This window comes from Protopterus annectens, chromosome 14.part0, assembly GCF_019279795.1.
Source record: "Protopterus annectens isolate FY-2018-M chromosome 14.part0, PAN1.0, whole genome shotgun sequence".
In the NCBI taxonomy this organism is placed as follows: Eukaryota; Metazoa; Chordata; order Ceratodontiformes; family Protopteridae; genus Protopterus; species Protopterus annectens.
In genome coordinates, this window is record NC_056748.1 from 359,534,003 (window position 1) to 359,548,697 (window position 14,695).

Below are 14,695 nucleotides of genomic sequence, written 5' to 3' on the forward strand. Positions count from 1 at the left end.
AAGCTTAAAATGGCCCACAAGGGCAATTAGCCTAGTACTTAGCTATGAACAAGGTAAAATTAGAACTGCAAATAAAAAATGCATAAGCAGTCAAAGTACTGCAACAGTCAATGCACACTGAATTCATGTGACTCACTAAACACTTGTTTACATAAGGGATTTATGATACAACAAATGTATATGTTTTAATCATTAAACAGAACAAAATAGTTTAAAGCAATTTTATAATAGTAAAATTGCTTAAGTCAGTGGTAATGTAAAGTAACTATTGCACTGCAAAGAACAATGTAGTGCCTGAATGTTAAAACAAATGTGCAGTTTAAGTCTTTGATACACAATAAAATGAAACAAAGTGTTCATACTTCTGAATATGAATTTGTATGGAAGTGTTGAATGGGCTCTTTGCTTGTTTAAACAAAAGACAGTGTTTTGAGTAAAATAGATGTTAGTTATGAGCAAAATTATATATTTTTCATTTCATTCATAAAGCGAATGCAAACCAGTGCAGACTCATTTGAGCAATTGGTGGCTATTTAAGAAAAAAGGAAAGAACTGTTTCAAAGCAAAGATACACATTATAAGCAAGGGAATACTGCTGCAAAATTTGTTTAGAAACTCATACAAGAACATGATCATAAATACTGATTTTGGTATGGCAGTCCATCTTGATTGATAAGATGGCTAAGAACAAGTATTCATTTATAAAATGAGTAAATATGTCAGAAATATTAATGCTTTTAATGCTACAAGAGACAATTTTAGTTTTCACAAAATAAATCAAATGAAACATCAGAGCATAGTGAAACATATGAGAGAGCCACGTAGATTTGTTGAGAACTGTGAGTTTTGTTAAAGTGTGGGCAGGCATGCTAATATAAATCTTTTTGTGTGAGTGATATGTTATATAAACATGCTAAATAAATTAATTTTAAGGCAGGGTCAACATGAATGGGCAGTGAACACATCAGATATAATGTAAACTTCAGCTTGAGACATTTCTGAACCACAACAAAATGTGGATGATGACAGTGACAACAGACATTGTTTTAATTTCTCCTAAGGAAACAAATCAAGTTTTAGGTGGTACAAGCACAATAACACTAATATGTGTTGGATTAAACAAAAAGATCATAGAAATGCCATAAGAAAGGCCACAACACAGAATGAACAGTGAAATATGAGAACAAGAAACTGAACAACAAAAGCAGAATGCAGAAGGGTGAGTATAAACTGCAGCATGTATATAAAACAGTGGACACAGAAAGTAAAATAGGATCATATAAAATGGGCATAAATACAAGAAAGGAACATGGTAAACAATGTGTCTAGACCAGATCCAGTATGCCTCCTTGACATTAGGTAGCTTTAGATATAATTCCCCGGCAATAATCTCACAAAATGTGCAGCTTAAGTACACAAATGCTCAAAACAGATGCAGTCAGGCTTGTACAAGTGTTATAAATGTTGATGGTAACAGGGGTGTTGTAAAACATTGGGGACAATCAAGGACATTGTGACACCCTTGCACTGGTCCAGCAATCAAGGAGCCTCAAGTCCTCACCACTAGCACCACTGAAGGGCATCCATATAGGGAAAGGATAATTAATACACACACAGTAAAGTACAATTTCCCTTAAGAGCACATAGAGATCACAGTCAGTCTGGGGCTGGTTTCTCCCTTTCTCTCCAGGTCCCCAATAAGACTCCCCACTGGCACAGCTATAGGGTTCAGATCTCAGCCTAGTGGGCAAGCTAAAACCTCCAGCACCTTATCTCTGTCCAACCAGTGCTTCATGTTCCTGCCCAAGTAGCTGACACACACACACACACACACACACACACACACACACACACACACACAAACCCACACTTTGAGATAAGTTTATATAACCACACAAACACTCCTGTGGAAGGCTGGCACAGGTTCTCCAGCTGTGCCCCTTTTACTCAGACTATTCGGTAGAAATCACTGCCACTACCCAGCTAATATTTATCAACTACTCAAAGGCCCTTATGAAAGGGTGTCCAATTATACTGTGCAATATTATTATCCAAATGGTAAGTGCAACCAAACAGTCAAGACTTATTTGGAATGACTTGGTACAGTATCACTATATACATGCAATGTATTCTTAGAGCTTAAATTATCTCTACACAAAACAGCCACAGTTGAAAGGTTTAAAAAATATTTCATAATAAATAAAAAAACACAAGGCAATACTTCTTACTACACAGTGCTAGTCAATAGTTTAGAGATCACAGAGAAATACTTAAAATAATACAGTAGAAAAGTTCTGACATCAACATAGAAAAACACTTAGTCTAATCTTCCTAATTCCTAGCTATTTCTAAGAGAAAACACAGTTCTAAAATCCTACTTATATATAGACAAAGGCAGAGTGTTGAGTTGGATGTTCTAAAGACAAATGCTCAAAATGCTCTCATTCTTTCTTTCCTTAAATTAATAACACAGTACCATTGATTCATTTCAGATTACAACATTTCTTTTGGGGTCTCAGGCTAACAGACTCTCAGAGGTTAATAGCCCTTGATCTTGCAGCTGGTCAGGAAGCCAGAACAATAAAATAAATTATACATGCAAATTCTAGCCATTAACTCTGGCCTCAAAACAATAGGCAGAATGCCTTTATCTAGACATCTCAACTCTGAGTTTGGACATCAAAGAATTGGCTTATCAGCTTTGTTACAGCAGAGTGCACTGCTGTTACATTTTTGCAGTTCCACATTAACACCATTTTTTCCTATTTAAGGGAACAAGCCTGTGGCTTATATCAATATTTACAAATGACAGAATTATCTACACAGTTCTATCTGGCTAGGCTGGCAGCCTTCACCTATCTTCAGATATCTTTCCCCCTGGAGAACTCATGCTAGTTTTTCAAGTGGCCCTTGAGAAACTTTGCTTGAGAGGGTTATGTCTGAGTATACCTTACCCCATTCCCTGTCTTGAAAGACCATCTGCATTGGCATTGCTAATCTCACTGTGATGCTGCACTGACATATTATATGCTTGCAACCTAAGGCTCCATCTTAGCAACTTGGCATTTTGCTGGCTGGCTCTGTTCTTCCTTGTCAGGTCTGTGAGGGGAGCAGCTATGGTATTATAACTGGGATGAACTTTCTGTAGTATCCTGCTGTCCCTAAGAATGCCTTCACCTGCTTTTTGGTAACAGGTGCAGGCCATGCCTGAATGGCTTCTACTTTGGCAGGTTCTGACCTGATCTTGCCACTCCCCACTATATGAACCAGGTAGGAGACATCTGCCATACCCACCTGACATTTGCTGGGCTTAATGGTCAACCCTGCCCTCTGTAGTCTACACAGCACCTCCCTGACATGCTGAAGGTGCTCTTGCCAGGAATGGCTGTAGATGGTAATATCATTTAGGTAAGCAAGGGCAAACCCACCTGCTAGGATATGATCTACCAGCCCCTGGACAGTTGCTGGGGCATTTTTCATCCCAAAGGGCATCTTTGTGAACTAATACAAGCCAAAAGGCATCACAAAGGCTAAATTCTTGTTAGCACTGGGAGTCAAGGGCACCTGCCAGTAACCCTTGGTAAGATCAGTGGTTGTAAGATACTTAGCCCCACCTAGCTGCTCTAGGGCCTCATCTGTCCTAGGCATGGGTTAAGCATTTGACTCTGTGTGACTATTTAATTTCCTGTAGTCCACATAGAACCTGGTGCTGCTATCTTTCTTTGGCACCAGCACCACTGTGGAGGCCCAGAGACCATTGGACACTTAAATCACCCCTAGTTCCAACATTTCCTGTAGCTCCTCCCTCAGAGTCTGTTTGACTCTCTCTCAGGCACCCTATAAGGGGCCTGCCTAATAGCCCTATCGGGTCCTGTATCCACCTGGTGATGCACCAGGTGGGTGCAACCTAGATTCCCAGTGAACATGTCCTCAAACTCCTGTAACACTGCTTGGATTTCTCAAACTTGGGTAGGAGATAGCTGTTGGGACATTGCTACCCCTTCCAGTGAAATGTCAGTCCGAGCCTCACTAAGGAGATCAGTCACCAGCTCTCCCTCAGACTCTTCCTGCAATGCACTGCAAATGCTCAGTACAAGGGCATCCCTATCATGGTAAGGTTTCATCATGTTAACATGGTACAATTTGTGCCCCTGCCTCCTGCCTAGCAGTTCCACCATGTAGTTAACATCACTTACCTTTCTTACCACGTTGTAGGGTCCCTCCCAAGCTGCTTGCAGCTTGTTGAGTCTAACAGGAATGAGAACCATTACCTGCTGCCCTACAGCATACTCTCTAGCTCGACCATTCCTCTCATACCATACCTTTTTCTGTTGTTGGGCTTCTGCCAGGTTCTCCTGAGCCAAACCCATGAGTTCCCTGAGCCTTGTCCTGAGGTTTAGGACATATGCCACAACAGACTCCTTGTGAGGTTCACACTCACCTTCCAACTCATCACAAATTAAATCTAGATATCCCCTCACCCTATGCCCATACAGGAACTCAAAGAGTGAAAAACCTGTGGATTCCTGGGGAACCTCTCTGTAAGAAAACAACAGATGGGGCAAATATTTGTCCAGCTCCCTCTTAAACTGGTCTGTAAATGCCTGTAGCATGGACTTGATCATAGAGTTTAACCTCTCAACCAGACCATTAGTCTGGGGATGTTAGGTAGTCTTCAGGTGCCTCACCCCACAGTACTTCCCCAGACAAGCCAGCAGGTCTGACATGAAAATGGCAGCTCTGTCAGACAGTATTTCATTTGGGAAACCTACCCTGCTGAAAACCTCTAACAAAGCATTTGCCACCTTTTCTGCCTCAATGGAGGACAGAGCCACTGCCTCAAGGAATCGTGTAGCATAATCCACTACCACTAGGATATACTTTTTCCCTGTGGAATTTGGGGTACTCAGAGGTCTCAAAATATCCATAGCTACACTTTGAAATGGCTCCTCAATCACAGGCAAAGGCATCAAATGAGCTCTCACCTTATTTCATGCCTTGCCTACCTTTTGGCATTGCTCACAGGTCCTGCAGTACTCTGCTACATCTCTGGAAATTCCAGGCCAATAGAAGTTCTGCATAATATGTCTCTTTGTACGTTTTATGCCCATATGACATGCAAAGGGAATATCATGGGCTAAGGCTAGAAGCACTAGACAGTAGGCTCTAGGCACTACCAACTGCTGTACTCTCTCACATTCTAGCCGTCCCTCAGGGGTCCACTCTCTAAACAGTAACATTTTGTCAAAATATACAGAATCCCCCTTCCCTTGAGAATCAGGCACCTCACTAGCTACCTGCCTCAGGCCTTACAAAGTAGGGTCTGAGAGCTGAGCCTGTCTCAACTCTCTCTTTGTAACCCTTTCCCAGCTCCCCTTCCACAGGAAGTCTGATGTCCTCTGACAGTGGTGCCTCATGGTCAGCCTGGGTACTACTACTCACCTCTACCTTTGCAGTCACTCTGTTCAAGGGAACATCAGTACCAACAAGCAGCTGTGGCTCACATTAAGTCTCACTGCTACAGAGTAACTTTCTCCCTGAACTAACCACCTCACCAGTCCTGGCTGCATGTATGCGGTCTGTCTGGGTCTCCTGCAGGCTACCAGATCCACATACTTGTCTCCTAGCCTGTCTGCGTGTAACTGCATAAGCACATAGTACTGCCTCATCAAAATCCTTCCCTTTCAGGACATCTGCAGGATGGTAGTTCAGTATCTCTGTTGTCTCAAGGAAACCTACTATTGGCATTTTGTCTTCCCCACTTACTGGCTCCCTCAACTTTTGTTCCCCACCTTGCCTCCATGGACATCTGTATGCCACATGGCCCCACTGGTTGCATCCAAAACATTTAACCCTAGGTCCTAGATGTATGCCTGGACTAGTGTCTTTCCCTGCTACTGGCAGATTCAGTTGGGACAGTCTGTGCTGCCCACCATGGGTTCCTTTAGACCGATGAACAGTACTCGGGGTCCCTTTCACTGCAGGGATGCCCTGCTTGCTAGGTATAGGTCTCCCTTCTTCCCCAACTCATCTGAAGTAGCACATTGTCTGTCAGCTAACCAGATCCTCATGTCCTCAGGCAAAGTGCTAAGGGCTTGTTCCCTCACCAAAAGTCTGCTAGCCCTTCAAAAGTGGTGACCTGACATCCACTCAGCCACCTATTAAAATAAGTGCTCAGTTCAGCAACATATTCACACTCACTTTCATCTGCCTTGCGTCTATACTCACAAAACTTTTTCCTATACATTTCAGGTGTTAGCTTAAACAATTCTAACAAACAGTTCTTAACCGTAGGATAATTAAAACAGTCAACATCAGACATTTTAGACAACACAGTTACAGCTTTACCATGGAATAAGGGGGTCAGGAACCATATCCAGAACATTTGGTCAACATCATACTGTTTACATACCCTCTCAAACATATGAATGAAACTATCAAAATTATCCCCCTCTTTAAACTGCAGAAGAAATTTACTGACATTTTGTGCTTCTGGGGTCCACTTACTCCCTTCCCCATTACCTCCATGACTCTGGCAAAGAGTCAGCATCTCCTTCTCATGCTGCCTCTGCCTCTCCTTTTCCTCAGCTTCCAGGCATAGCAGTTTCTCATTCTCCTCACTCTCTAGATGGCTCAGTGTCTCAGCTGCTTCTATTTCCAAATGCCTGGCCTCCAACTCAAGTCTCTTCAGCTCCAGATGGATTTTTAAGTCCTCTGAAGAAAGGTTGAGCTGTCCATTCTCTGACAGTGGTACATCTCCACTGCAAATCTGATCGTCCTCCTGGTTTCTGTTTTCTGATGCAGCTGTGACCAAGGCTGCAGTCAGGTCTGCCTTAGTCAGGTTTCCATACACCAGTCCTCTAGCCTCACACATCTCAGCCAGCTGGCTCCTTGTCAGCTTTCCATACTCCTCTGCTGACAAGAATTGACTTATCAGCTTTGTTACAGCAGAGTGAACTGTTGTTACATTTTTGCAGTTCCACATTATCACCATTTTTTCCTATTTAAGAGAACAAGCCTGTGGCTTATATTAATATTTACAAATGACAGAATTATCTACACAATTCTATCTGGCTAGGCTGACATTCTTCACCTATCATTACAGACATGTTATTTTTGTGGAAAATAAAGTCATTTGGTTAATAGTTGTGAGAAAAGGAAATGCTATATATGTGGTAAAACAGGACATGATGCAAAATAATGTGAACTTGATTATTATAAATGTAAAAAAAAAGACATATATGAATGGATTGTAAAGAAAAAGTAAATGAGTTAAATATTGTAAACTGAGAAAAGAAAAAGGGAAATACTGAAAAAATAATGAAGGAGATGAATTAAAGATAAAATCAGAAGTTACAGATGGAGAGGATATGTGTTGTAAAATGGTAAGAGGTGAAAAATAATTCTATTGGTAGAAGAATTAAAGACAGAAAAAGAACATTTAACACCATTAATATAAAAGAAAAGAAGGAAATGGATAAAGCTTTTTTATAAGAAATTTGCATATGATAGTAGCTCCTAAACTGAGAAACAGGGAAATGAATAATTTAAGAATTATTTCTGTGAATGTCAATAGTATGTAAAATATTTACTAAAAGGATAGCAATTTTAGAATGGTGGCACAAATGTAACATTGATATAATTATTCTTGAGGACCAAAGAACTCTGACATATGAAGAAAGGTTACAGACACAAAAAGTATAGGATGGGGAAATAATATGTAGAAGAGCAGTGAAAATTCTGGATGTTATGTTAGTCAAAATGGGAAGCTTGACAATTATATACATAAGATAGCAAGAAAATGTATACAGAATTATTGCTATAAATGCATGTGTGTTAGTAAAGAAAGGAAGAACCTATACGTGATTAGTAAAAAGAGGTAGAATCTATTTCAGAAAATATTGGATTATGTATTTGTAAACATGGATGCAATAATTACATGAGGTTTCAACTGTCACTTAAAGGAAATAGAAAAGAGGAAAATATGTAAAAAGATGATGGAAGTAATAAAATACAGAAAATTATTTATATAGATTAAAAAACACAGACCTAAAGGACAGGTACATTAAAATCTGAAATAGATTATTTTTTATTAAAATGAATATGTACAATGGAAAAAGAAGTTATACCAAAAGGGTTTTCAGATCATTTGGCAATATGGTTAGAAATATAATAAAGAGTATATAAAGATATGAAAATGTATAAAAAAAATAAATGAAAAGAAATGGAATGAAAACGGAAAGAAAGATATTAACCAGTTATGGTAGGATCATATTACTGTGAAAGCATTTTATGTAAATTGGTCGGAATGGTCGATTGCTTTTAAAAGAAAATATAAAGATGGCTATCTATTTTGGAAAAATAAAGAAAAAAGAAAAGCAGAAATTTGCTAAAATGCATAGAGATATGATGAATAGTTAGAAAATAATAATAGAGATTATTATAAGTAGGAAAAGGAAATTTCTAGGAAAAGTTATGAAAAAGTTAGAGAATTATTGTATAAATAAAGGCATTTTTACAAAGAAGAAAAGATGAAGTTTAAACAAGATAGTGAAGGATGATAGTAGCATGAGAGAAATGAGAGATAACGAAGGTAATATAAAGAAAAGTAAGCAACAAAGTATGGGGATTGTTGAAAAATATGTGGAAGAAATGTTTAGTTAAAAAGGAAATATAAAGAAATGGGCAGTAAAACAATTTGCTGAACAAATAAATAAAAAAATTTAAAAAGTGATCACATTGTATGAATAAGGAAAAGTGTTTAAACAATTAAAGGTGTGGTCAGCATCAGGCCCAGATGGTATTGGCTTTGAAATGTATAAAAATGTAGAAATATGGCAGAAAAAAAACATTTAATATGTATATTCAGTGAATGCTTAAATGAAAGATTAAAATATAAAGAATTGTGCAGTGGAGTATTACATTTTATATGGAAAAAGGGAGACCAATAGTTTTAAATAATACATACTATAAGATATTCATAAAAATATCATAAAAGAGATTTGAGAATAAGATGCAATATATAATGGAGGAAGTGTGTATGGTATAAAAGGAAAAGAATGCCAAGAATTATTAATTATAGTAAGAGAAATTTTAGACGATATAACATAAATAAAGAAGATATAAAACTTATGGTAGGTGATTTTAATAAAGCATTTGATTTGACATAGCATGATAATATTGTGGAAAATAACGTGTGTATATATATATATATAGAGAGAGAGAGAGAGAGAATGTTAATAATAAAATCAAGCAAGTGTGTAGAACTTATAAGAATGATAAAGTAAGACTCTTAGTACATGGATGGTTAAGGAAAGACATAGATATGAATAATGGTAAAAGGGCAATGATGTCCTATGAGTAGCATTTTATTTGTTTCAGTCATGAGTACAATAGTTTGAGAGATAAACCAGAAAATAAAGAATGCAAATTATTAAATGCAAATGGAAACTTAAATTCCAGCTATGATGTCATATGCAGATGATATTCTTATAACAACTAAAAAGAGAGTGTGGATGAGAGAAGTTATTATTCATTTAGTTGAAGGTTTAAAATGATTAAGAAAAGAGTAAAAGAATGGTTGATAAAATAAAAATAGCAGGTGTACAATTTTCTATGAAAGAAATATCTGTTTTAGGGATAAACTTTGATAAAGAAAACAAGACGTGATGGGATATAATAATAATAATAATAAAGGAAATTAAAAAATGCATATTATGGAAAACATACAGATTGTCACATAAAATGTATTTGATTCATTCATCATTAATAGGAAAAACAGCATATTATCCACTGTTATCATGATTCCTAGAGGATATGAAAAAACCCTTACTAGAAATATTCTTCTCCTTTATATGGTGATCAAGATTAAATCATATTAAAAGAGGTATATTATATATGAATATGAAAAAAGGAGGATTAAGTATGATAATTCCAATAATGTATGCTACTTCATTACATTTATATAGGATACTGACATAGTTAAATGAAAAACATGAGAAATTAGTGACAAATGTTTTAAAGGAATTTTGGGAAAAATATAAAAATAATAGCACAAAGAATGTTTTAATGAAGAAACAGAATTATCAACAAAAGATAATGTGGAAAATAAAGATTGTTGAAAATGAAGAAGCTAGTCTAATATGGCATAATAGCATTATGAGAAAATATTATTGTATCCATCTATGGGAAAATGTTCCAGGAGTAAAGATTAAAGCAATTAAAAAAAGAAACAAGTGGTGCTGATGAATGCCAGGATTTTTGTGGAGATCAAGAATAAAGAAATTACCTCTTAAGGAAAATATGCCTAATAAAAAGAAAAGTGAAAGACTGTATTTCTATGTTGAGTAAAAGAAACAACATAACATGTTTCTTAAAATGTGAGAGTTAAAAACCTGTGGAATAAATTATGCAGAGAAACTTTTTTTTGAAAATATCAGCGAGGATATAAATATGGACTTGACTGAATATAGACATTATGAAAACATAAAAAACTGAAACTAGATTTAGATAAGAAACTGTTTTATGTAGATTAGGTACTATGAAATGCAAGAATTAATAAAACCATGTTTAATGGAAACTGGATATTGTCACTAATATTAAAGAAAATTAGATTATGGTTATGGAAAAAGGAGTGAGGGTCCATAAAAAAGTATGGAAGTGCCAGTATGTAAGTATGTATATAAATAAAACATCTCTGTGTGGAAGATTTTCAGTCCATATATTTCTAGTTAATCACTGTATATTAATCAGATCAGACAATAGTAGTAGAAGTAGCGAACGTAAACTCAAGTCAAAAAGTAATAATAGAAAATATATAATTCTACAGCATTACTAAGTATTTGAAAGTAATCCAAGCAAGGCAGGCAGTCTGTTTCCAGTCGAAAATCCTTTATTAAGTACACAGACAAGCGATCCATGTAAAACAAAAAAATAAAACTCTATTTTTGTTTTACTTGGATCACTTGTCTGTGTACTTAATAAAGGATTTTCGACTGGAAACAGACTGCCTGCCTTGCTTGGATTACTTTCAAATACTTAGTAATGCTGTAGAATTATATATTTTCTATTATTACTTTTTGACTTGATGAGTTTATGTTCGCTACTTCTACTACTATTGTCTGATCTGATTAATATACAGTGATTAACTAGAAATATATGGACTGAAAATCTTCCACACAGAGAAGTTTCTTACACTGTTTTGATTTTAGACCCACTACACTTTAGTGGGTTGTTTTGAGACTTCGAGGATACCACGGAGATTACTTGTTTTATGTATATAAATAAAGGACCCTTACTCTTTTTGATAGGCAGCATGGGATCTTTTGCATCCACCTGAGCTACCACCAACTCAAGCAGATGGGGCTTCCATTTAGCATTTCATCCAAAGAATGGCACATCTAGGAGGTCAGCAACTGAACTGCCATGTCAGCAATTGGTCTACCTGGAGTGGGAATAAAACATACAGCCTTTTGTGTTAAAGGTGAGCATGCAATCTCTTACACCACTGACACTGCTTATTAGTACTTTGTTGATGTTTGTGTTACTTGTGTCTGCCATGATAGTATGTGAATACAGTTAGGTTAACAGTTCTTGACTGGAGTGAATTTTTTCACACCAAAGGATAACTGTATGGAAACATTTTTTTACAGTTTTAACAGGGAAGTTTAAGCAGTGCAACCAGTTATTAATGATATCAATACAAGCAGAGATAACAATAAATTGTACTGGTAGCAGTGTTTAAAGAGGAAGAGATGTCATTTACTTAGTGTATTTTTATGATAATAGAAGTTGCTACCAGTTAAAGGACAGTGTTACTTGTTGTAGTTCTCTTTTTTAAGTTGTTTATGCAATTTAGTTTATTTAGTACATGTAAGCAATACACTCTCGGGTTACTACTCCTGGGCTAGGATTCAGAGGTTATGAAGTGACAGAGCAACTCATGCTACACAGAAAATTTGAGTTACATTGATTCATTGTTAGGTAATTCATAGTCATGCACATTATATGTAGCACATCTATGTAAAATGCATTTAGATGAATATGACTTGCTTAGCTGGATTGTTTAAACAATTGGACAGATGAGCACCCTGTGATGCCCACCACTGCTATCCATATGTGATAGACACCAATATGTGTTGCCCCCACACTGGGCCAGTAATCAAGGAGCCTGAATCTTCACCACTGACACTGGTGAGGGACATGCACTTGGAATACAAATGGATACACTCTGTATTTCCAGATACAGACCTCTCTGCACCAAGTACAATTTCCCTTAAGATCACACAGGGAACACACTCAGCCAGGGGTCTGGATGTCTCTATATCTGTCTCTCTCCAGGTCCCCAATAAGACTCCCCACTGGTACAGCTGTAGGATTAGGTCCCCAGCTGAATGTCCAAGCCAATCCCTCAAACACCCTCTCTGTAAACTCAGTGTTTTGTGTCCATGCCGCAAGTAGCTGACACACACACACACACACACACACACACACACACACTCTCTCTCTCTCTCACACAAACACACACACACACACACACACACACACACACACACACACACACACACACACACACACATACACCTGGGAAAAGCTGGCACAGGTTTACTAGCCATGCCCCCTTCTTCCCAGAATGTAAGGTAGTTGTCACTGCCACCAAACACTTCACAATCAGATACTCTAAGGCCCTTAACAAAGGGTGTCCAGTTATGCTGTGTAATATTAATACTAATACAAGTGATAGTAGTTCACCAAGATGTCTAAGCCTTCTGGTGTGGCCCATGCAATGTCACCAAATACCTATAAGCACTCTCAAAGGTTAAGTACTTTCTGCAAGGATGAACCACAATAAAAGTTTAAATATATTTAATAATAAATAAGAAAAGAACATGAAAATACTGAATATATATTTATATATTCTCAGTAAACCACAGAGTTTAAATCACAGAAAATATTGAAATTAATACTGATGGATAGACTCATACAAATAAAGAAAAACAATTATAAAATTAAGCTTCACTATATTCCTGACTGAATTTAAAAGAATTATTTTTCCCAAGTTAAGTTACTTACTACCGCAAGGTAAGATGCTGTGGGTGAGGGTTTTCTAGTCAGGCTTCCCAAACAGAATATTCAGTACTCTGAGATTTCTCTTTTTAATACCTAAAATATGATTTCCAAGAGGGCTGGCAGAATGACCTCATCTGGTCACCTGACTCTAGGTTCTAACAGTATTCCCCTTTGAGGCTGAGACAGGAATTTAGCACAGATGGCCACAATATACATCCAAATGTTTTTGGCAGCAACTGGGACCTCCCCTTTTCACTGGGCTAATGAAAAAAGGCTCTTTCCCAGACCCAGATTCTCTGGTCCTATTCAGCACTGTGGAGTGCCATTTTAATGGTTTAACAGCTTATTTACATTTCCCTTATTTTTCTTAAAGTTAAACTTTGCTATCCCAGAGTCCTCTATTACAACATATACATTTAATTCACTTTCATGTACATTTCTTTTCATTTCCGCAAGGTGCACTGTTGATACATTTTAAGACAAGCAAACCTCACAAATACATTTTCAGCACAAGCATCTGTACAAATCAGTTTGATATATAAAAGGCATACAGTTCAAATACATTTGTAACACAAGAATCTTGCATAAATCAGTTTGATATTCAAAGGACATATCATTCTTTACAAAACTCCAGCTGTCTATGCTGGCACTTGCCCATATCACACACCCTACAAACCCACAATAGTAGATAGCTTCCAGACCTAGCAGACCACATATAGGCACATGTACACAAACACACACAACTTTCATAGCATACTTGCCCCAGCTACTATCAGAGAAGGGAGGCTAATTAGAGAACCACTGCTGTAGACTACATTTCTGCTCTACCTAGCCACCCCTGCCCAATATTGGAAACTAGACCCAGACACACACATATGCATGCAGTCTCTCACAGTAGACATTCATGTACACTGATTTACAGAACCTATTTCCACTGTCCCTTAGGCACTCACCTACATGCACACACACACACACACACACACACACACACACACACACACACACACACACACACACACACACACTCACATGAAAATAGACATACATGCCAATAACCTCTCATACATTCAAAATTTATTGCAGTACTTACCTGAATCAGCAATCTGAGCAGTATAAAGTTGCCCCACTTCAACCCAGGACATCTCTCTACCACTGAAAAGCATTTGTGGGTGCAATAGCATACAGTTACATATTTTTCGCATTGCTCTACATGGCACTTGCTTAGTACAGTCATCCTTGAATCTTTGTACTAGTCATGTAACTCCATGACAGTGGATGAGACTGCTAATAGGCCTAATTATCTAAGCCACACCCTGCCTGCACATTTATATGCAGCATTGAACGTTGCTCTGCTCAGATGGGCAGAGACATGTTACTATGCAGTGAGGAGACTATACCCTGGGACAGCCATATGTAGCAAGCAAAGCTGCTTTCACTACTTTACATAATAAACAAGCTGCCTATGAATACCACCCTTTAAATGCAGATACCCATTTTGTTAAACAACTATTTTCAGATGGACATTTTGTATGTACCCCGAATCAACGTGCCTGAATTTACCTATTCAAACGTATTGACAAGTCAATAAAACTGATACCAACTACGTTACACACAATTTGTGCATTAC